This window comes from Diabrotica virgifera, chromosome 5, assembly GCF_917563875.1.
Source record: "Diabrotica virgifera virgifera chromosome 5, PGI_DIABVI_V3a".
NCBI classification, from domain to species: Eukaryota; Metazoa; Arthropoda; class Insecta; order Coleoptera; family Chrysomelidae; genus Diabrotica; species Diabrotica virgifera.
In genome coordinates, this window is record NC_065447.1 from 136982786 (window position 1) to 137008186 (window position 25401).

At 31.2% G+C, this 25401-nt stretch overlaps 1 protein-coding gene and 1 long non-coding RNA gene across 2 annotated transcripts in view; one reads left to right on the forward strand and one right to left on the reverse strand.

Annotated features, from left to right (window-relative positions):
- Positions 1 to 25401, forward strand: part of LOC126884427 (uncharacterized) — a 205706-nt gene that overhangs the window by 147585 nt on the left and 32720 nt on the right. The gene's annotated exons all lie outside the window — the stretch shown is intronic.
- On the reverse strand, positions 21223 to 23139 carry LOC126884435 (uncharacterized). Its single transcript, XR_007698032.1, has 2 exons — positions 22425 to 23139; positions 21223 to 21678 (listed from the first exon to the last, which is right to left on the reverse strand). It is a non-coding gene; the product is annotated as an uncharacterized LOC126884435 (long non-coding RNA).

Genomic DNA, 25401 nt, shown 5'->3' on the forward strand with positions numbered 1-25401 from the left:
TAAAGGTGCTAGGCCACTAAGAATGTTTTTTTCAATTTTTTTATTTTGCGGCTTTAGCGCTTAGCTATTTAGCCAGATACATGATGAGGATTAATATTATTATAATACATATTAAAACTAATTCAAATTACTAGTAATTTTATTAATATTCTGAATAATTATGTAACCACTTAATACTAAAATAAAAGTGTCCATCTATACTATCCCAACACATTTTCACCTTTGAAATCGTAAATTTCCATTCCCATTAAAAAATCATTTGTACTGTATAAGTATATTTCTTTTGAGCTTCATTTTTTTTCAAAATACTGCAACATGAGTTTTAAATTATGACACAGTACAATACTTGTTTCAATATTTACATGTAAATAAAATAATCCTAATTACTTGTAAAAGTAAGGTTATAAATTTAAGAATACAGAACTCTCTTAAAACCAAAGTGGCATTAGACTAATTTTAAAATTCCCGCTAAAAGGAAAAAGGTAAATCTGGCAACAGTGCCGTCGTTTGCTGGACATTTAATCTCTCCCAGCTCGTACGTAGAGGGGATTGGCCATGAGCCGATGGGTAGAGGGGATTTGACAGCTTTCTCCAGCGCTGTTAGTGGCAGTTTTGTGCATTTATCTCATAAATTTAAATGGCGCGCCATGGGTAGAGGAGAGGGGATTTGACGGTTTTCGCCACAGCTGTTAGTGCAACGTTGCCACATTTAGTAGATTTCTACTTTTTTGGTAGATTTTTGATATTTTTTAAAAAATTCTAGTAGGCAATATTTTTTAGTAGATTTTTGGTATATTTCAACATTTTCTTATGACTAAAATAAAATTTGCTTTTTAATAGTATTTACCCCATTTCTAAATTAATTTTTAGACATTTTGTTACAATTTCCCAATGTCATTACCGAAAATAAGATTCAGGGGTGGGATTCTGTGTACAATCGCTAACACCAGGTTTGTTCCAACACGACCGAGAACCGTCAGGAAACGGTAACGATCCTGCGCAGTAAAGAAAATCCGTTCCAACAAAAATATGATCGTCATCGGATCGTCCTTCCCACTGTTCCAACAAGAATTGTGATCTTTTGGTGACGGTTTCGTGATGACACAAGCTGTCACCAACAAAAATGACAAATATATAGGTTTGTTCCAACACGACCGAGAACCGTCACGAAACGGTAACGCTTCTGCGCAGTAAACAAAATCCGTTCCAACAAAAATATGATCGTCATCGGATCGTCCTTCCCACTGTTCCAACAAGAATTGTGATCTTTCGGTGACGGTTTCGTGATGATCATTTCAGTAATCGGGCAAATGCATAATGTGCTGGTTGGACTGACTTGCGCACTAGGATTTAATTCTTTAAAGTTTTTGAGCCTTTGATCGACTAAAAGCACACAAGCTGTCACCAACAAAAATAACAAATATATGATTACCGTCATGGGACGATAACTGGGCGATACAATTACGAACATGCGCACAACAAACGGTACAAGTAGTTTCGTGACGGTTTCTGGACCGTCCAAAAGTTCATGTTGGAACAAACCTTATGATTACCGTCATGGGACGATAACTGGGCGATACAATTACGAACATGCGCACAACAAACGGTACAAGCAGTTTCGTGACGGTTTTTGGGCCGTCCAAAAGTTCATGTTGGAACAAACCTACCGCCGACCGCTTTCTATCAATGTCAATATATTTGAATTTTTAGTTTTAATTCAAATATTTTCTTGTTTTACAAGTGTCACTTCAGCATCAACTAGCAAAACATCAATAATTCAATTAAAACTAAAAATTCAAATATTTTCACGACAATTGACATCGATAGAAAGCGAAGTGTAGATATCTACAGTGCACGGAATCTAGCCCCAGGACGTAGATGATAAATATTAAACAGAAATGAAACTGGATTCTGGTGTAACAAACTTGCAGATTTCAAGTAGCAGTGCAATCAGTACCTATTTCAGGTGTTATTGAAGAGTTCTGGTATTCGGTGGTCGGTGAGCCTGTTAGAAGCTAACGATGGAAAACTAAAATATCTAAGGCCCGGTCTTTTCACCTCCGAATAAAAGTTATTCGGAGGTTATTTGACAGATTTACATGTAATCTGCCGGATAAACTTCCTAATAAATATTTATTCGGAGGTGAAAAGACCGGGCCTAATTATAATATATGTAACTTTGCAAAACAACAAATGTTGTGTCTGCGTGTTTCTAATGTAAAATGCGAAATAATTGTTTGAAGAATGTGATCCAGATATGCAGATGTTAAAATCAGTGGATGACAAAATATTATATATAAATATTAAATATGAAACTGATAAAAATTAATTATAGTTGGTCATTTTGTTCCCCAGTTAAAATATAAAAAAGTTTGGTTTTTGTTTACAAACAGTCATATTAATTTCTAGTTAAACTCCCTCTGTGGCTCAGTAGTAAGAGCGCCTACTTTTGGATCGAAAGGTCCGAATGGTCGTGAGTTTGAATTTCACCAGGGTAGATAATTTTTCGTTTATTATAAATTAATAAATGAAAATAGTTTCTATCCTTGGGGGATCGGTACCCACCGGAGGGACCGCAGACGTTCGGATACAATTAGCGTCTCTGCAAAGACAATGACATCGACTTTCCAAAGTAACAAGACACTTACTCAACACACACACTACACATAAAGTCTACTTTACACTACATGATTTATCACGTGATTTATCATATGATTTTGCCCATGACGAGCCGCATGACAATGCTTATGATAAAACACAATGCTTATGGCAAAATCATATGACAAATCACACAGTGTAAACATGTAAATTTTACTCCATGACCAAATCATATGACAAATCACATGATAAATCATGTAATGTAAAGTCGACTTAACACTAGCTACCTAATTGGTAAAATCCACTGTACCATCACCATGCCAATGCCCATTAGTTGTCGAGGCATTAGCTAAATAAAAAAAATTTCTAGTTAGTCAGCTGTTATTTTTATTATAAAAAGTCATAAATTATATACAAATATATTAATAAAGTTTTATAGTATATTTTAGTTTTTGATAAGTAGATTTTAGTAAGCTAAACTTACAGTAGATTTTCTAAATAAAATGTGGCAACGCTGTGTTAGTGGCAGTTGGCAGTTTTGTTTTGTGCATTTGATAAACTTCACAAACTGAAATGGCGGGTAATATGGATTTTTCAAAAAAGAAAACAAGATATTGCAGCTGTTGTATTGATTCATGTAAAAATATTGAATATAACAGTACTGGATGCAGTTATTATATTCGGAAACATTGCGTACATGTCCTGTATCAACTAAATCCTTTCCTTTTTTGGTGTTGCTGATTGAAATTGGATATCATGGGAAATAAGACTGAATCCAGTATAATGTTTAATATCCATTTTGATAGAATTCAAACAAATTACAATTCATACAAATTGCAAATTTTAATAATCAAAGCAGTAAGCACACAAAAATAAACAGAGGTAACCTTTAAAATGTTAAATAATTCATATAAACTTATTCTTTTTCTCAATGGTCTCTTGCGTAAGCAGTCATCCAGTCTCACGAACTTATATATTAAATATTAAAATTATAATGAATAAAATAAAAAAACATAATTAATTTTACTATTAATTTGTGTATTCGTTTAGTAATCAGATTACAATAATATTTCAGTTCATAATTTGTGTCTTTCTAGATAAGTATCTATTTTTCTCGTTTTGTATATTTCACATACATAAATTTTATCAGAAAAGTATAAGTTTCAAACCGCGAGATAGCGCTACCGTCGAAACTCACAGCCAATATTTACAAATTCGCGAACGCCAGTAGTGACAAGTTTGTAAACGTTTACTGGAAATTTGACATAAATGTCAAAGTGATTAATTTAAAATTAAAATTAAAAACATTAATTATAAACAATATTAGTTGGTCAAGGCTGTGGTATATATTTTTACCTTAAATATACTTACGTTTTAAATACTGAATTTAAGTTTTTTTAATGTTCCGTAATATCTAATTATAAATAATATATTATAATCTTAGCGCCATCTACACGATTATTGTCAAAGTATCCGAAGTAAGAAATTGATATTTTATCAATAGAACGTCAAAATGATCAGAAAAATCTTAAAAAAATCGATTACAATTTAATTACTTTTTTACGTTGTAAATATTAAGCGATAACAATTAAATAATAAATTTAAAAATTACCGGTAAAAGTTGAATTAGTAACCGCTAGGAGCGACACCAGCGAAGCTCAGAGCGTATACGCTGTGAGCTCGTACGTAGAAGGGATATTTACAAATTCGCGAGCGCCAGTAGCGACAAGTCTGTAAACGATTACTGGAAATTTGACATAAATGTCAAAGTGATTAATTTAAAATTAAAATTAAAAACATTAATTATAAAAAGTATTAGTTTGTCAAAGCTGTGTTATATATTTTTACCTTAAATATACAATACGTTTTAAATACTGAATTTAAGTTTTTTTAATGTTCCGTAATATCTAATTATAAATTAATATATTAATCTTACCGCCATCTACACGATAATTGTGAAAGTATCCGAAGTAAGAAATTCATATTTTATCAATAGAACGTCAAAACGATTAGCAAAATCTTAAAAAAATCGATTATAATTTAATTACTTTTTTGCGTTGTAAATATTAAGCGATAACAATTAAATAATAAATTTAAAAATTACCAGTGAAAGTTGATTAGTAATCCGCCAGCGATAACAGCGTATACGCTGTGAGCTTCGCTGGTGTCGTTCCTGGCGGATTACTAATCAACTTTCACTGGTAATTTTTAAATTTATTATTTAATTGTTATCGCTTAATATTTACAACGCAAAAAAGTAATTAAATTATAATCGATTTTTTTAAGATTTTGCTAATCGTTTTGACGTTCTATTGATAAAATATGAATTTCTTACTTCGGATACTTTCACAATTATCGTGTAGATGGCGGTAAGATTAATATATTAATTTATAATTAGATATTACGGAACATTAAAAAAACTTAAATTCAGTATTTAAAACGTATTGTATATTTAAGGTAAAAATATATAACACAGCTTTGACAAACTAATACTTTTTATAATTAATGTTTTTAATTTTAATTTTAAATTAATCACTTTGACATTTATGTCAAATTTCCAGTAATCGTTTACAGACTTGTCACTACTGGCGTTCGCGAATTTATAAAGGGAGTTTTTGTGCACACAAATACGTAAACGTAACGCATCTTTTTGACATATACGCTTGCGCATTAATGGTTGAACTCCCGTATCTCGATGCGTATTACCTAAAGTAACGTTCTGCTACGTACGTGGAGAACGCATCCCTATCGAGACGAAAGTCACCGAATGCACACGAGGATCTTGCCCGATTACCTACCAAAATGAACATTTCATCAGCGTACTACCCGTTTATAAACATTTTAAGGTTATATTGGTTATTGGTTTAGTCTATTTGAGTAAAATTATTCTGTGTTTGTAATTGGAAATTGGAACTTCATAATAGATTTAAAATTTTATTGTTTTTAAGTTGTCTATTAATAAAGCAAAACAAACAAATCTTGTATTAATTTAATTAAGAAATACAGTGATCACCATAATTAATAACTAGATAAACAAATGACCTAATTTCAGTAAAATTTTCAAATAAATATGACCAAACTATTTACATACTGGAATTCTGATGTAGGTACAATAATTTACAACTAAAAAGTAGGTATAAACAAAAATAAAAAAATTTTAACCTAAGGAAAAATAATATTTTTATATTTAAATAGAAGCAATTAAAACCATACCATTTCATCATTCATTTATCTTTTTTTTATATTTGTATATTAATTGTATATTGTGTGAACATTGTTTTATTTTTTTAATGTCAACGGAATTTAAAAATGACTTTACGATTTGCTTTACGTTACGTTAAGGCAGCTACAAAAATTAGGGAGTTTTTGTGCACACAAATACGTAAACGTAACGCAAGGTCCCTATACCATAGGTTGTATGGTAACTTTGACATTGACAAATGAAATATTGTCATCGTGACGTCACCCAGACGATCAATTTTACGAATTGTTTGTAAACATAATAGGATACGTGGTTTGGAGGCTATATTTTGTTATTAAATATCGTTAGTGTTTAAATTTGTGTTTATATCTTGCGATATAATGTATCTATAGATATCATTAAGTGTTTTTAGTATAATAACTTACACCCAAAACTCTTTTACAAGAAGTGTTATATACGTTGACGCCTAGCCCTATTTCTTTCGCATTTTCTTTAAGCTCCACATACAGTTCTGTAATATCTCTTGTGGTTCTTCACATCAAGTTTACATCATTTGTGTACGTTACAATCTGCTTAGACTTATTGAACAATATATCATAATCATATATCTAATTAAGTCTATAGATATATCTATTATAATAGATCTATTATACATATGTACCTAATTGTTTCATAAAAAATTATAACTAATATTGCAGCCATCTGAAGATCGTTTGAATAAACAATTATAAAGTAAATGAATATATAAAATGGGGAAAATTCCCTTTATTGCACTGAAATTGTATTTTTTTATAATTTTCTGTTAATGTAAAACTTCACAGGTACCTATTGAATGGAATCATAATGTTTTAATAGTTTTAGATATAATCCAGTACCTAACGTAATCAGATGCTCTTATGTTAAACTTAAGGGAAAAACTACTAATTTTGATAGGTACATAAATCTTTAGTTGAATCTCTTTTTCACCATGGTTTGCATGTTAGAAGGAATTTATAATAATGTACTACATGCACTATCCCCAATTCAAAATGATTATATACTACTCAAAATCATTTAAAAAAAGTAAATTGTATTCAACCCATTATTAATATACCTAGGATATTTGAATGATTTAGTCCCATATATAAACACAAGAAAGAATCTACTTCTGCTTTAATTAAGTAGTAATGCTATTCTACTGCATATATTTAATTGCAATTATATTCTATGATTTTTGTAGCTCTACAGGTATCTACCACATTTTTTAAAGAATGTATTAAATAAATAGTCATTAAAAATCCAAACGTATTTTTTTTAAATATACATATATATTTTCAATCTTTAAAAACATTCCTACTTTCCGAGTTCATTTCAATGAGTGAAGTGAATGAATTTGAATGCAGCATTCTGGGTGACGTCACTCCCGCCATTAGATTCTCGACGCTGATTGGTGGAAAGTTACCATGCAACCTGTCTATTTATGAACCTTGAACGTAACGCATCTTTTTGACATGTACGCTTGCGCATTAATGGTTGAACTCCCCTATCTCGATGCGTATTACCTAAAGTAACGTTCTGATACGTACGTGAGAACGCATCCCTATCGAGACGAAAGTCACCGAATGCACACGAGGATCTTGCCCGATTACCTACCAAATGAACATTTCATCAGCGATTATCAACATTTTAAGGTTATATTGGTTTAGTCTATTTGAGTAAAATTATTCTGTTTGTAATTGGAAATTGGAACTTCATAATATATTTAAAATTTTATTGTTTTTAAGTTGTCTATTAATAAAGCAAAACAAACAGATCTTGTATTAATTTAAGAAATACAGTGATCACCACAATTAATAACTAGATAAACAAATGACCTAGTTTCAGTAAAATTTTCAAATAAATATTACCAAACTATTTACATTATACTGGAATTCTGATGTAGGTACAATAATTTACAACTAAAAAGTAGGTATAAACAAAAATAAAAAAAATTTAACCTAAGGAAAAATAATATATTTATATTTAAATAGAACCAATTAAAACCATACAATTTCATCATTCATTTATCTTTTTTTACATTTGTATATTAATTGTATATTGTGTGAACATTGTTTTATTTTTTTAATGTCAACGGAATTTAAAAATGACTTTACGATTTGCTTTACGTTACGTTAAGGGAGTTACAAAAACTACCTATTTTAACATTCATCCTCTACGACACGTTAGTTGCTTTACGTATACGGAGATGCGTACGTTACGTAGCAACAAAAACTCCCTATTCTTCCTCTACGACACGTTAGTTGCTTTACGTATACGGAGATGCGTACGTTACGTAGCAACAAAAACTCCCTAATACCCCTAATATCCCTTCTACGTACGAGCTCACAGCGTATACTTAACTATTTGCGTTATTTCTTGACAGTTCTTGAGTTATCTAGTCACTTTATAACGCGACGTTAAACCACGTTAAACCTCAAGTTATACTACATTCGCTCTCGCGAGATTTTTTTTGAGACATTCGGAATAGGAAACCTACAACACAAAAATTCCTACCTCACACTATTAACTGCTAAAATCAACTCAAATCAACTTAATCTTTCATTAAAAAAAGAAGAATTATTAGAAATAGTGGGAGTGTCTACTAATCTCATAAAATTTTGTGAAGTTTATTTCTACAAAATATTTTTATTTTGTACAATAAATAATTTTCTCATTTGCTATCAATACATTATAATGGTTTAAATAAATAAATATTGATTGGCGTAAGGTTTATGTTATTTTTATGTCTGTTTACTATTAATAATATTGGATATGAGCAGGTGCGTTGGTTTTGTAGTAATTTCCAGACACTTCTGACAACTGAATTTTTCAAAAAAGAAATTACTAACGTCAGTGTCAAAAAAAATCTCGCGAGAGCGAATGTAGTATATGAGATAACTCTGTAGTTATGCAAGGTTACAAGGTTAGGTTCATCTTTTGACTTGTTTTTAGACAGAAATCAAGTGAATTTAGAAGCTAGTAATTAGGCATTCCAATGAAACGTCAAACATGGCCGGGTGTGGGCAAAATCTAACCTTACATCGACATTAATTTGTAAAGAAAATCCTGTTTGGTTGTTTTTTTATGTTAATTGTGTAGGGAAATCTGCGAAATTGTGATAACAAATTAAATATGAAGTGGTTTATCGCCTACAGAACTGAATTATCCCATATTAGTTAACAGTTTGTGTCAATAACTACTATGGGATAATTCAGTTCTGTAGGCGATAAACTAGTTTATATTTATTTGCTATCACAATTTCGGAGCACAATTAACAATAAAAAACAAAACCAAACAGGATATTCTTTAAAAAAACTGATGTAAACCCTATATTATTAAATTTTTGCCCACTGTCGGCCATATTATATCACGTGATTTGGAATGGTCAATTGAATAGAAGGGTAATACAATTTTCTTCTTCTTCTTCTTCTCTTTTTTTATGGCTTCGCTACGAGGCGATTCGCCAGCACTATTTGTTGGCGACCGTGATGTAATCTGGTTCTAAACCATTAAACCATATCAGGGCCGCTGACATTTGCGTGAGATGGTAGCATTTTTTCCTGACTTTTAAAAATTTGAGGTTAAGGTGTTATATACAAATAGGAAACACAAACACAGATTGTAAACAAATGGTAATAGGAACGCCACAGAGGAGAAACTGAAAGGCAAAAATATTAAACATATTAAAATAAAGTTGAGCATCATGAATTACAAATTAATTTTATTATAGTCAAGAAACTGTAAGATTGCACTGACCGACCTTTCGTTAGGGGATATTAAGATTGTATCTATTGAGATTGGTGTTTTGAATTTCATTGAAATAAAGATTGTGTATAAATCCATGTTGGGAATAACATTAATGGGGCATTCAAAGAAAATATGGTTTAAATCCTCCACTACTCCGCATTCACATGCTGGACTGTCTATTATTTTGATTTTAAAAAGATGTTGTTTAGTTAAGCAATGACCTGTTCTCATTCTTATTATTGTGGTGATATGTCTTCTGTTTTTAAATGTTAGGGTTGAGAACCATGCCTTAAAGGAAAAAGAGGTTTGCATTCTCATATACTGGTAGTTTTTCCTCCGCAGCATGGCTTCCCAATTGATTTTAAATTTAGTAATAATTTTTTCCTTTATGGAGTTTAGAATATCTTGGGAGTCTAATAACATAGCCAACGGAATATTTAAGCCTGTCCCTATTTTGGCTAGTAAATCAGCTTCTACATTACCAGGAATGTCAGAATGTCCTGGAATCCATGAGATTAAAATGTCAAAACCTTTCTTATATGCTGATAAGATGAGATTTTTTGTTTTGAGGGAGATTGAGTCATCAGTGGCTGATATTTTAGGGTTTTTAATTTTAGATATAGCATTTAGAGAATCTGAGAAGATAATAGCCTTCTTGATGTCTTTAGATATTATGATTTTAATTGCTTGGTAAATTGCCACATTTTCGGCTTTTGTTATAGATAACTCACCAGGAAGCCTAGAAGAAAACTTGAAGTTAATGTTGGGAATGTTGACTCCAAAACCTATTCTCCCATTACTTTTGGAGGCGTCAGTATATACAAAGGAGAAATCCCTATTGTACTTTTGGGTGAATATTGAAAATTTTTGTTTGATTGATGATTCATTTTTCTTAAGATTACAGTTTAACGTTTGTATTGGATTGACTAATGTGTTGAAGTCCAAGTCATAACAAGGAAAGTTTGGATGTTTGTGTATTTTGTTTTGATAAGGGAAAAAATGTTCAAGGGCCATTACAAGAAGAGGTACGAGGTTTGCCTTGTGGAAAATGGGTTTATTTATGATTTTTCTACGTATGTTAAGAAGCGTCTTTATTACTGGGTGATTGTTAATTTTGATAATTTTAGATATGAATTTAGACGCTAGTATTAGACTTCTATGTTCCAGGTCAATCTGAGCAGATTCAGCTAAGATTGCTAAGCGCGGAGTGGATTTCATGCATCCCAGGCATACTCTGAGCCCTTCGAAAAATACTTTATTTAGGTTATTGCTACATTTCTGTGTAATTGGGCTGAACAGAAAGGAACCATAATCCATATGAGACCTAATCAAAGCATTAAAGACCATAATTAGAATCTTGGGGTTTGCACCCCACCAAACTCCACACAATGCTCTCAATATGTTGATATTTTTCTTTGCTTTAAGTACAATTTTGTCTATGTGAGGGTCCCATTTCAAGTTTTTATGAAAAGTGATGCCCAAGAATTTAACCTGATTTTTGAAGGGAATGTTATTGTTATTATTAAGAGTGATTATAGGGGGGTTTGTTTTGCGTTGACCTCTTGTGAACCACACAGCTTCACATTTATCAATTGAAATAGACAACCCATGAGCTTCTAGCCAGTTTTGAGTGTTTGTAATTTCTGGGATGATCTTATTTGTCATACTATGAATGTCTTTACCGCTAATATACAACACTAAATCATCTGCATACCCACATATTTTCACTTCGTTAGAGAATAAATAGAAAAGGTCATGAATGTATATGTTAAAAAGAATGGTGCTTAAGGGAGAGCCTTGAGGTAGCCCCTTAGAAGTTTGGTATGGTCCCAAGAAATTGCCGTCATCAGCTCTTGAATATAAAAGTCTATTTTGTAGGATTTTAAGGATAAGGTTGATTAAAGCCAAGGGGAGGTTTAAATTTTTAAGTTTATTATAAAGGTTGTATATTTCAACATTGTCGTAGGCTGATTTAATATCTAGAAAAATGGCTAATACCGTTTGGGAAGATTCAAATGCTTCTAAAATCGTAGAGTGTAAAAGAGCTAAATTATCATATATCCCTCTACCTTTCCTGAAACCTGATTGATTAATTTTAAATAGTGAATTGTGTTCCATAAACCAATCCAGACGATTTTTAATTATGATTTCGAGAGTTTTAAGTACACAGGATGATAGGACTATTGGTCTGAAACTCTCAGACAAAGTAGGGTTTTTTTGAGGCTTTAAGATGTTAATTACATTAAATTTTTTCCATTCCACAGGAACAGGACCCCCACTCAAACAAAGGTTGTAAATTCTTAACAGTGTGTTTTTGGCTGCCAGTGGGAGGTTTCTTAACATCAAGTAAGATATGTCATCGATACCTGGCGCAGAATCTTTTTTATTATTTAACGCCAAATTATACTCATAGATTGAAAAGGGAGCAACTTCTTGGTTATCATATGACATATTAAAATTGGGATCAATGTTTATTGAAGACATTTTACCTAATATTTCTAATTTAATATTATCTGGCGGATTATGAACAACTTTATTATTGTGATAATTGGAAAATTTTTTAATTTTATTCCAAACGTAAGTGATATTGGATCCTCTGTTTAAGGATTCACAAAAGTTTTTAAATTTGTATTTCTTTTTTGCTTTTAAGTTCCTCCTAGTCATAGCGATGATGCGTTTTGTTTCGATGAAATTTTCTATAGAGGGGGAATTATTAAAATTGGAGATTGCTTCTTTTCGTGTTTTGATCCATAAGGAACACTCTTCGTCCCACCATGGATTCCTGGGTCTACCCTGTACCCCACAATTTTTGAAAGGGATTGCTTCATCTGCCGCTGTGTTTATGACTGTAAGGAAATCCTTATAGTCTTTGATTTCTGACAAGTTTTGCTTGTTTAATAATATGTTCTGGTAATAGGTATTCCAGTCAGCTTTTTTAGTGTTTCTTGTTTTGTATGGTTTAAGTAAGTGTCTTTCTATTCCATTAAGGTCCTCTATATTTAATTTAATGTATGTGGGAAAGTGGTTACTGTTACCGCAGTCTTGGATAACACCCCACTCAGACGACAAACACATACTGTTGCTCACAATTGCAAGATCTATTGCACTGATGTTCTTATTAGAGTCTTGAAATAACGTTGCTGAGCCATCATTTAACACTGTAAGGTCATTATCAAAGGAAAAATCAAAAATAACTTTACCACCTTTATTGCATACCCCTTTATCCCAAGCGGGATGGTGTGAGTTCAAATCCCCCATAATGATTAGATTATTTAAGGGTATACCTTCTACCATTTCGTTTAGTAAAGTGGCAGTGATTGCCATATTGGAACTAGAATATATATTTATAAGGTATAGGTTACTGATACTAGGTTCGTTCCAAGACGACACATTTGTACGATCCCTTGAACCGCCACGAAATCGATTGGACTGTTTTAATGCGCAGAATCGCCCTTGAACGGTTTTCTTTCGATCTCGATCCGATTACCGGTACATAACCCTCTTGGAACGAATTCGTGTACCATTTCAAGTTCGAGTTGCGCCTGAGCCATTTTCAGTGCGAGTACCACTGTACCACTATAATAGTAGTTTGCTAGATGGTTAGAAATTAATATTTCTAATGTCCACTTTACATCAACAATAAATTGAATAAGAAATTGACAAAGTTATTCAATACCAAATTTGACGAGTACAAAATGTATGGTTTGTAAAAGAAAGTGAAATAATTTGATGAAATAGAACAATTGGATATGTTTTATTTTGTCAATTTTCTTTTTATTCACGGCAAAATTGGATGTAGAATTGTGTTTTGTATAAGCCAAATTTGACCTTAAATAACTTTGTCAATTTCTTGTTCAATTTATTGTTGATGTAAAGTGGACTTAACATGTTCATTAAACATCACTTCAGCTTCAAAACCTTCCCCAGAATCGATATCTGACATTAAATCGTTGTCTTCTATGAAAAAAGAAAATAATAAATTATCCATTTTTATAAGATTAATTTGAAAAAAAAAGAATTAATAATTATTTAAACGGAAATCAAGATTCACAGGTACTAATAGCGTAAATTGTGGATTATTCTATTATTGAATCATCAGCTGATCTCATAGCAGTGACCAGTAAAAATGAAAACAATCCTAACTGCGCAAGTCAGTACAAATAGTTTCTGCTAGAAGGCATGTATCAAAAGGGCCGTTCAGTTACCGATTTCGAAGCGGTACATGGATCGCTTGGAACAACACGGTGTACGATACCAATCATCGTTCATGTTCGCTTGGAACGCATTTTTTATAATGCGCATGACGAGGGCAGTACGAAGGACGGTTTTCATGTCACTTGGAACGCGCCTACTAATTATTATGTATTGAACTAGAGCTGAATTGAATTTTTTGATTGTCGAAAACCTTATGGATTTCTTAATGCATGTTGCCACCCCACCAAATGAATCATCCCTGTCTTGTCGGATGATGTTATAAAAGTTTAAAGAAAATCGGGAGAGATTAAATGTCCAGCAAACGACGGCAATGTTGCCAGATTCCTTTTAGCGGGAATTTTAAAATTTTATAGGAGTTTGGTTTTAAATTTGACAGTTCTGTTTCTGTTTTCTCAAGTCAAAAATCTTAACCTTACTTTTACAAGTGATTAGGATTATTATTATTATTTTATTTACATGTAAATTGAAACAATAAATATTGTGCTGTGTCATAATTTCAAACTCATTATGTTGCAGTCTTTTCCAGTTGATAAAATTGCAATTCAAAAACTTTTAGGTAGGTACGTGTAACTTCCACATTATTATTTATTTTTTAAGTATTAAGGTTGATGTTGATATCCAAAATTTAGATTTCAAAAGTTTTATGTAGGTAGATACTAATAGAGTAATACTAGATAATAGATTAGATACAAAGTAAGCTGTAAGTAGTGTAACTGCCCATATAATCACCTGTTATGTTGTTTTTTTAGATTTGCACTGTATGGATGGCACAGGAAGAGAACAAAAGTACAAGAACATGAAACATCCTATTATAAATGTATATGTATGTGATCCTCAAAAAATTATTTTACAAAACAAGATAGAGAAAGAGCTTTAAAATCCCAAGGATCCTGCAAAATGTTTATTTGGTGTACTAGTCGAATAATAGTATCTAAAAATACTGAAACTATTTTAAAACACATTACGGGCATGAGGATGATATAAGCACTTACATAAATACCAAAATCAGATAAATATCTCTTCAAAGTTTATTTTGAGACTTTCTTCAAAAATGTAAGTAAAATATTTGCATATCGACGGCGGAAAGGCAGGACTTCGTAACTGAAAAAATTTTATAACATGAGTTACTTCAGATTTCGCTTTAGAATAAGTGTATCGGCAGCTATTAAACAGTGATTACAGCTGGGAAAGTTTCCGGAAGGCTTCCAAAAGGCTTTCCCAGCTCTAAAAGCTGTTTAATAGGTGCTGATACACTTATTCTAAAGCGAAAACCGAAGTAACTCATTTTATACAAATTTTTCAGTTATAGTCGGTTTGCTAAACTCAGACGCAACTGACTAGATATTTTAGTCGATAATTTTTTTGTTTTTTGCCAATTTTGCAAAAATTTGGAAAATTACTAACTATTTAGTGATTATTAACTATTTAGTAATTATTTTTCGGCAATTTTACTACAATTGGCAAAATTACCGATTAAAATATCTAGAAAGTTGCGTCTGAGTTTAGCGAACAGACTATATGAGGTCCTGCCTTTCCGCCATCGATATACACAATATAATTTAAAACAAGAATGTTACCACTAAACCACTTTTTAAATATTACTCATGAATATTTACTAGAGTTTACAATTTCAAACTAGTGTGTTTGATTATCCTATACCTATATTTTTTTTTAGTAAACTTCAGACTGTACAGGATAGCATAATAGCATAGGAGGCGAATTAAAAAGAATTGATTTACTTACAAGAAAATATATCACAAACATTAAACTCTCTTATGGCATTGATTTGAAAGATGGGTATATGTACAATGATGATGCAACCAGTGTTTATTTTTGGGTTGAATGCTTACAGACTCATGTCCAATATTATTTTACAAACAACAGGGCATACTAATGGATATTCATTCTGAATTTAACATTTATGATTTTTGTCTTATTTTCCTTAATACTGTGCCAAAAGGAAATGTTAATTAAGTTTGGTAAATCCTTTATCGCAATCAATGGAACTCATGGGCTCAATTCCTATGACTTTGAACTTATGACAGTATTAGTAAAAGACTAATTTGGGAATGGATTTTGTACTGCTTTCTTATTTTCAAATAGAAAAGATACCTACTTTAATTTACCAATTTTTTTAAATACATGTCTGTGTTGGTATTATATGTATAGTCAAATGTTTTCATATCAGGCATAAGCGACACCTTTTACAATGCCTCGTCAAATGTAATGGGTATTGCTCCTAATAGACTGTTAAGTGCCTGGCACATAGATAGGGCATGGTAAGTAAATCTTAATAAAATATCTGATTCTGAAAAAAATCCTATTATGTATACAAGATGTATTAATTAGAGAGTATTAATAGCTTTTTGGGTAGACTTCTAAGTGATACAGATACATACAATTTTAGTAAGTATTTCCAGTAGAACTACTGCAATAACATCCAACAATGGGCCTATTGTTATAGGAAGGGGTTGTGGAATTAATACCAATATGACCATTCAAAATTTTCATAAAATTTTGGATAAAAGGGTATCCATTAGTTGTTATCAGTTAAGTTTAAAACTTGGCACTCATGGAGAACTATACCATAATATATAATAGGTATATCTCATAATATTACATCTCATATTGTTCACTACAGTAGTAATGAGTGAGCCTGCATACACAGAACCATAATAATATATTATAGTTCGTGTATGCAGGCTCACTCATTACAATAGTGAGCAATATGAGATATAACATATTATAGTATAAGTCTCTGTGCATGACCAGATTAACATGTTTGGTGCCCATCTCGAACAAGCTCCACTTGGCTCCACATACTTAAATCATTTATTTAGTTACACAGTACTACTCACATAACTTATGTGTCGTCAGTACCTTCTGTAAAACCTTCGTGATGCTACCCATACGTCATGGCCACTGAATGTGTTAAAGCTTGTTAATGTAGGAGATTTATACTAAAATATATATCTTATATTGCCTTAAATAGAAAAAAATATCTTATTTAAATTGTATCCATGTAAGTTTTGATTTAATGAAATAAACCTTTTAATCAAAAAAGTGTTGTTTACTTGTGTACACCCAGCAATATCCTGATCATAGATAAATAATATAGTATTACCGGATCCTGATATGCAGACGCCAATAGGGCTTTTCATCGATTGTCATTTGTTTCGAGCTTCTATCATGAGTCACATAATATTAATGTATCTACGTCATACGTCTTTGGTTTGTATCATTGGTATATACCAATAACGTAAGACGTAGATATATTAATATTATGTGACACATGACAGAAGCTCGAGACAAATGACTGTGAATGAAATGCCCTATTGAATAGGGCTTTTCATCGATTGTCATTTGTTTCGAGCTTCGGTCAAGTGCCACATAATATTAATATATCTACGTCATATGTCTTTGGTTTGTATCATTGGCAGTATCAATAACATATGACATAGATATATTAATATTAGACAACACATGACATAAGCTCGAAACAAATGACTGAGTGAAAAGCCCTATATCATGTAAATACAAGTCATAAAGATGTCTTTCTACAGTTAAAATTTCACAGTCTAAAGACATCATTTATGTAACTTCTTAAGCGGTCACAAAATGACTGCAATAAGAAAACAGAATTTATTAACTCGCCTCTCCCCCAGGCAAAGTAAAGGTGCTAGGCCACTAAGAATGTTTTTTCAATTTTTTTTATTTTGCGCTTAGCTATTTAGCCAGATACATGATGAGAATTAATACTATTATAATACATATTAAAACTAATTCAAATTACTAGTAATTTTATTAATATTCTGAATAATTATGTAACCACTTAATACTAAAATAAAAAAGTGTCCATCTATACTATCCCAACACATTTTCGCCTTTGAAATCGTAAATTTCCATTCCCATTAAAAAATAATTTGTACTGTATAAGTATATTTCTTCTGAGCTTCATTTTTTTTCAAAATACTGCAACATGAGTTTTAAATTATGACACAGTACAATACTTGTTTCAATATTTACATGTAAATAAAATAATCCTAATTACTTGTAAAAGTAAGGTTATAAATTTAAGAATACAGAACTCTCTTTTAAAACCAAAGTGGCATTAGACTCATTTTAAAATTCCCGCTAAAAGGAAAAAGGTAAATCTGGCAACAGTGCCTGGACATTTAAGGCCGGTACTTTATGTCCCGGTTAAACCTCGGTTAGCTAACCGGGGTTTAATCGGGACCGAAAAGTACCTCATAGGGCCTCTTGCGTTGTAATAAAAGCAATTATAATTATTATTATAATTATTTATGAATATAATAATAAGTATAATTGCATTTATGTCTATGTTATGCATATATATCTGTCCCGATTAAACCCCGGTTAACTAACCGGCTGTTAACGGAGACATAAAGTACCGGGCCTTAGGCCTCCGTAGCCTATGGGTGCATTCAGCAGACTCAATCGATGACTAATCGCTTAGTGATTTTCTGCTGAATGCCACATAAATTGTCGATTAGTTATCATTCGATGACTTATCGGTCGCCATTTTAAACATCGGTTTTGAAATATGATTTCTTAGCAAATCAAAATATGATTGACGTATGACGTGTGTCTAATACGTATATTTTAAGTTATATATCTTAAAAAAACATGAATTGAAGGCAAGGAAGGCTGAAAGGCATATAAATCACGCTGATAAATATCTGAGCTGCTTTGTTGGATTATTCGTATGTACCTATTAGGTTTACCTATGTGGCAAGAAATTCAAGAATTTGAAACTATAGTATTTTTACTACAAAAACGTTATTACGTAGGTCAAAATTTTTGACGTAAGAGAACTGTCAAAACATTAGAATGTGACTTTTCTTTATTGCCATGTTTTTATAAAAGTCACATTCTAATGTTTTGACAGTTCTCTTACGTCAAAAATTTTGACCTACGTAATAACGTTTTTGTAGTAAAAATACTATATGTATGAATTAAATGGGGTTATTTATAAATAACCATTTCATAATAATTTTTATTTCTGTTCTTGGGGTGTCTTTCACGTATTTGCAAATCATTTTGAAAAATGTGACAGTTGTCATAACCTATTTTGTATGTACATGAAAGTATACCATTCAGAAGAATCGTTAGCGATTACACATCGCTAAGTAATCGATTAGTCATCGCAGTTTTCTGCTGAATGCAGCCTATGTCTCCGTTAACAGCCGGTTAGTTAACCGGGGTTTAATCGGGACAGATATATATGCATAACATAGACATAAATGCAATTATACTTATTATTATATTCATAAATAATTATAATAATAATTATAATTGCTTTTATTACAACGCAAGAGGCCCTATGAGGTACTTTTCGGTCCCGATTAAACCCCGGTTAGCTAACCGAGGTTTAACCGGGAGGTTTAATCTCTCCCAGCAAACGAGGGAGAGATTAAATGTCCAGCAAACGACGGCACTGTTGCCAGATTTACCTTTTTCCTTTTAGCGGGAATTTTAAAATTAGTCTAATGCCACTTTGGTTTTAAGAGAGAGTTCTGTATTCTTAAATTTATAACCTTACTTTTACAAGTAATTAGGATTATTTTATTTACATGTAAATATTGAAACAAGTATTGTACTGTCATAATTTAAAAGTCATGTTGCAGTATTTTGAAAAAAAAATGAAGCTCAAAAGAAATATACTTATACAGTACAAATTATTTTTTAATGGGAATGGAAATTTACGATTTCAAAGGTGAAAATGTGTTGGGATAGTATAGATGGACACTTTTTTTATTTTAGTATTAAGTGGTTACATAATTATTCAGAATATTAATAAAATTACTAGTAATTTGAATTAGTTTTAATATGTATTATAATAGTATTAATTCTCATCATGTATCTGGCTAAATAGCTAAGTGCTAAAGCCGCAAAATAAAAAAAATTGAAAAAACATTCTTAGTGGCCTAGCACCTTTACTTTGCCTGGGGGCGAGGCGAGTTAATAAATTCTATTTTCTTATTGCAGTCATTTTGTGACGGCTTAAGAAGTTACATAAATGATGTCCTTAGGCTGTGAAATTTTAACCGTAGAAAGACATCTCTATGACTTGTATTTACATGATATAGGGCTTTTCACTCAGTCATTTGTTTCGAGCTTCTGTCGTCTAATATTAATATATCTATGTCATATGTTATTGATATTGCCAATGATACAAACTAAAGACGTATGACGTAGATATATTAATATTATGTGACGCTTGACCAAAGCTCGAAACAAATGACAATCGATGAAAAAGCCCTATTCAATAGGGCATTTCATTCACAGTCATTTGTTTCGAGCTTCTGTCATGTGTCACATAATATTAATATATCTACGTCGTACGTTATTGGTATATACCAATGATACAAACCAAAGACGTATGACGTAGATACATTAATATTATGTGACTCATGACAGAAGCTCGAAACAAATGACAATCGATGAAAAGCCCTATTGGCGTCTGCATATCAGGATCCGGTAATACTATATTATTTATCTATGATCAGGATATTGCTGGGTGTACACAAGTAAACAACACTTTTTTGATTAAAAGGTTTATTTCATTAAATCAAAACTTACATGGATACAATTTAAATAAGATATTTTTTCTATTTAAGGCAATATAATATAAGATATATATTTTAGTATAACTCTCCTACATTAACAAGCTTTAACACATTCAGTGGCCATGAAGTATGGGTAGCATCACGAAGGTTTTACGGAAGGTACTGACGACACATAAGTTATGTGAGTAGTACTGTGTAACTAAATAAATGATTTAAGTATGTGGTACCAGCCAAGTAGAGCTTGTTCGAGATGGGTACCAAACATGTTAATCTGGTCATGCACAGAGACTTATACTATATTATGTTATACCTCATATTGCTCACTCATTACTTCTGGAGTGAACAATATGAGATGTAATATTATGAGATATTTCTATTATATATTATGGTATAGAGTATAGCTCTCCATGAGTGCCAAGTTTTAAACTTAACTGATAACAACTAATGGATACCCTTTTATCCAAAATTTTATGAAAATTTTGAATGGTCATATTGGTATTAATTCCACAACCCCTTCCTATAACAATAGGCCCATTGTTGGATGTTATTGCAGTAGTTCTACTGGAAATACTTACTAAAATTGTATGTATCTGCATCACTTAGAAGTCTACCCAAAAAGCTATTAATACTCTCTAAACCATCATTAATACATCTTGTATATATAATAGGATTTTTTTCAGAATCAAATATTTTATTAAGATTTACTTACCATGCTCTATCTATGTACCAGGCACTTAACAGTCTATTAGGAGCAATACCCATTACATTTGATGAGGCATTGTAAAAGGTGTCATATGAAAACATTTGACTATACATATAATACCAACACAGACATGTATTTAAAAAAATTGGTAAATTAAAGTAGGTATCTTTTCTATTTGAAAATAAGAAAGCAGTACAAAATCCATTCCCAAATTCATCTTTTACTAATACTGTCATAAGTTCAAAGTCATAGGAATTGAGCCCATGAGTTCCATCGATTGCGATAAAGGATTTGCCAAACTTAATTAACATTTCCTTTTGGCACAGTATTAAGGAAAATAAGACAAAAATCATAAATGTTAAATTCAGAATGAATATCCATTAGTATGTCCTGTTGTTTGTAAAATAATATTGGAAAAAATAAATAATCTGTGAGCATTCAACCCAAAAATAAACACTGGTTGCATCATCATTGTACATATACCCATCTTTCAAATCAATGCCATAAGAGAGTTTAATGTTTGTGATATCTCTTCTTGTAAGTAAATTAATTCTTTTTAATTTGCCTCCTATGCTATTATGCTATCCTGGACAGTCTGAAGTTTACTAAAAAAGTAAAATATAGGTATAGGAGAATCAAACACACTAGTTTGAAATTGTAAACTGTAGTAAATATTCATGAGTATAGGCGGGTTGACATTACTAGTGAATAACGAACGTGGCTCACGCTTACGTATTTTGCCCGTGCTATTGTTAGATATTTTATTATCTATTTTCAAACCCAAGCAGTACATTTGTATTTATGCAATGGCTCACGCTTACATATTTTGCCCGTGCTATTGTTAGATATTTTATTATCTATTTTCAAACCCAAGCAGTACATTTGTATTTATGCAATGCATAGATACAAATGTACTGCTCGAGTTTGAAAATAGATAATAAAATATCTAACAATAGCACGGGCAAAATACGTAAGCGTGAGCCACATTCGTTATTCACTAGTAATGTCAACCTGCCTTAATATTTAAAAAGTGGTTTAGTGGTAATATTCTTGTTTTAAATTATATTGTGTATATCGACGGCGGAAAGGCAGGACCTCATAACTGAAAAATTGTATAAAATGAGTTACTTCGGTTTTCGCTTTAGAATAAGTGTATCAGCACCTATTAAACAGCTTTTAGAGCTGGGAAAGCCTTTTGGAAGCCTTCCGGAAACTTTCCCAGCTGTAATCGCTGTTTAATAGCTGCCAATAAACTTATTCTAAAGCGAAAACTGAAGTAACTCATGTTATAAAAAATTTTCAGTTACGAAGTTTAGCCTTTCCGCCGTCGATATGCAAATATTTTACTTACATTTTTGAAGAAAGTCTCAAAATAAACTTTGAAGAGATATTTATCTGATTTTGGTATTTATGTAAGTGCTCTATATCATCCTCATGCCCATAATGTGTTTTAAAACAGTTTCATTATTTTTAGATACTATTATTCGACTAGTACACCAAATAGACATTTTGCAGGATCCTTGGGATTTTAAAGCTCATTCTCTATCTTGTTTTGAAAAATAATTTTTTGAGGATCACATACATATACATTCATAATAAGATGTTTCATGTTCTTGTACTCTTGTTCTCTGTTCTCTTCCTGTGCCATCCATAAAGTACAAATCTAAAAAAAAAACAACATAACAGGTGATTACATGGGCAGTTATACTACTTACAGCTTACTTTGTATCTAATCTATTATCTAGTTTATTAGTATTTAGATTACTCTATTAGTATCTACCTACATAAAACTATCTTTGAAATCTAAATTTTTGATATCAACATCAACCTTAATACTTAAAAAATAAATAATAATGTGGAAGTTACACGTACCTACCTAAAAGTTTTTGAATTGCAATTTTATCAACTGGAAAAGACTTCAACATAATGAGTTTTAAATTATGACAAAGCACAATATTTATTGTTTCAATTTACATGTAAATAAAATAATCTTAATCACTTGTAAAAGTAAGGTTAAGATTTTTGACTTGAGAAAACAGAACTGTCAAATTTAAAACCAAACTGCTATAAAATTTTAACATTCCCGCTAAAAGGAATCTGGCAACATTGCCGTCGTTTGCTGGACATTTAATCTCTCCCAGCAAACGACGGCAATGTTGCCAGATTCCTTTTAGCGGGAATTTTAAAATTTTATAGCAGTTTGGTTTTAAATTTGACAGTTCTGTTTTCTCAAGTCAAAAATCTTAACCTTACTTTTACAAGTGATTAAGATTATTATTATTTTATTTACACGTAAATTGAAACAATAAATATTGTGCTTTGTCATAATTTAAAACTCATTATGTTGAAGTATTTTCCAGTTGATAAAATTGCAATTCAAAAACTTTTAGGTAGGTACGTGTAACTTCCACAATATTATTTATTTTTTAAGTATTAAGGTTGATGTTGATATCAAAAATTTAGATTTCAAAGATAGTTTTATGTAGGTAGATACTAATAGAGTAATACTAGATAATAGATTAGATACAAAGTAAGCTGTAAGTAGTATAACTGCCCCTGTAATCACCTGTTATGTTGTTTTTTTAGATTTGCACTATATGGATGGCACAGGAAGAGAACAGAGAACAAGAGTACAAGAACATGAAACATCTTATTATGAATGTATATGTATGTGATCCTCAAAAAATTATTTTTCAAAACAAGATAGAGAAAGAGCTTTAAAATCCCAAGGATCCTGCAAAATGTTTATTTGGTGTACTAGTCGAATAATAGTATCTAAAAATATTGAAACTGTTTTAAAACACATTATAGGCATGAGGATGATATAGAGCACTTACATAAATACCAAAATCAGATAAATATCTCTTCAAAGTTTATTTTGAGACTTTCTTCAAAAATGTAAGTAAAATATTTGCATATCGACGGCGGAAAGGCAAAACTGAAAATTTTTTATAACATGAGTTACTTTAGTTTTCGCTTTAGAATAAGTTTATCGGCAGTTATTTTAGTTTATATACAGCAGTTTATATACAGCTGGGAAAGTTTCCGGAAGGCTTCCAAAAGGCTTTCCCAGCTCTAAAAGCTGTTTAATAGGTGCTGATACACTTGTTCTAAAGCGAAAACCGAAGTAACTCATTTTATACAAATTTTTCAGTTATGAGGTCCTGCCTTTCCGCCGTCGATATACACTATATAATTTAAAACAAGAATGTTACCACTAAACCACTTTTTAAATATTAAGGCGGGTTGACATTACTAGTGAATAACGAACGTGGCTCACGCTTACATATTTTGCCCCTGCTATTGTTAGATATTTTATTATCTATTTTCAAACTCGAGCAGTACATTTGTATCTATGCATTGCATAAATACAAATGTACTGCTTGGGTTTGAAAATAGATAATAAAATATCTAACAATAGCACGGGCAAAATACGTAAGCGTGAGCCACGTTCGTTATTCACTAGTAATGTCAACCCGCCTATACTCATGAATATTTACTACAGTTTACAATTTCAAACTAGTGTGTTTGATTCTCCTATACCTATATTTTACTTTTTTAGTAAACTTCAGACTGTTCAGGATAGCATAATAGCATAGGAGGCGAATTAAAAAGAATTAATTTACTTACAAGAAAAGATATCACAAACATTAAACTCTCTTATGGCATTGATTTGAAAGATGGGTATATGTACAAGGATGATGCAACCAGTGTTTATTTTTGGGTTGAATGCTTACAGACTCATGTCCAATATTATTTTACAAACAACAGGGCATACTAATGGATATTCATTCTGAATTTAACATTTATGATTTTTGTCTTATTTTCCTTAATACTGTGCCAAAAGGAAATGTTAAGTTTGGCAAATCCTTTATCGCAATCGATGGAACTCATCTTAGGGTAAATGGGTTTAGGATTATATATATATATATATATATATATATATATATATATATATATATATATATATATATATATATATATATATTGATGTGATCTTGATTATTGATATGAGATAATATTTTTATATGTCATTTAATTTAATCAATGCATGAATAATAATCTAATTAATTTACCAGATCACATATCAATGTGTTTTCAATCTCAGGGCTTTTTATAAAATTAAGTACTTACATACGTGGCTTCTAAGTATTTCTTAATGGTTCCTAATCGGGATAGGAAAGAAAAGAGTAAAATAATAACACATATGGGTTACAATTGTAATCAAAATATTGTTTATTTTATTTAAATGGCAATCACTGCTTAATATTTGCTATATCTTATTATTCTTAAACATAACATTTACCTGGGAATCTTATTTCCTTTTG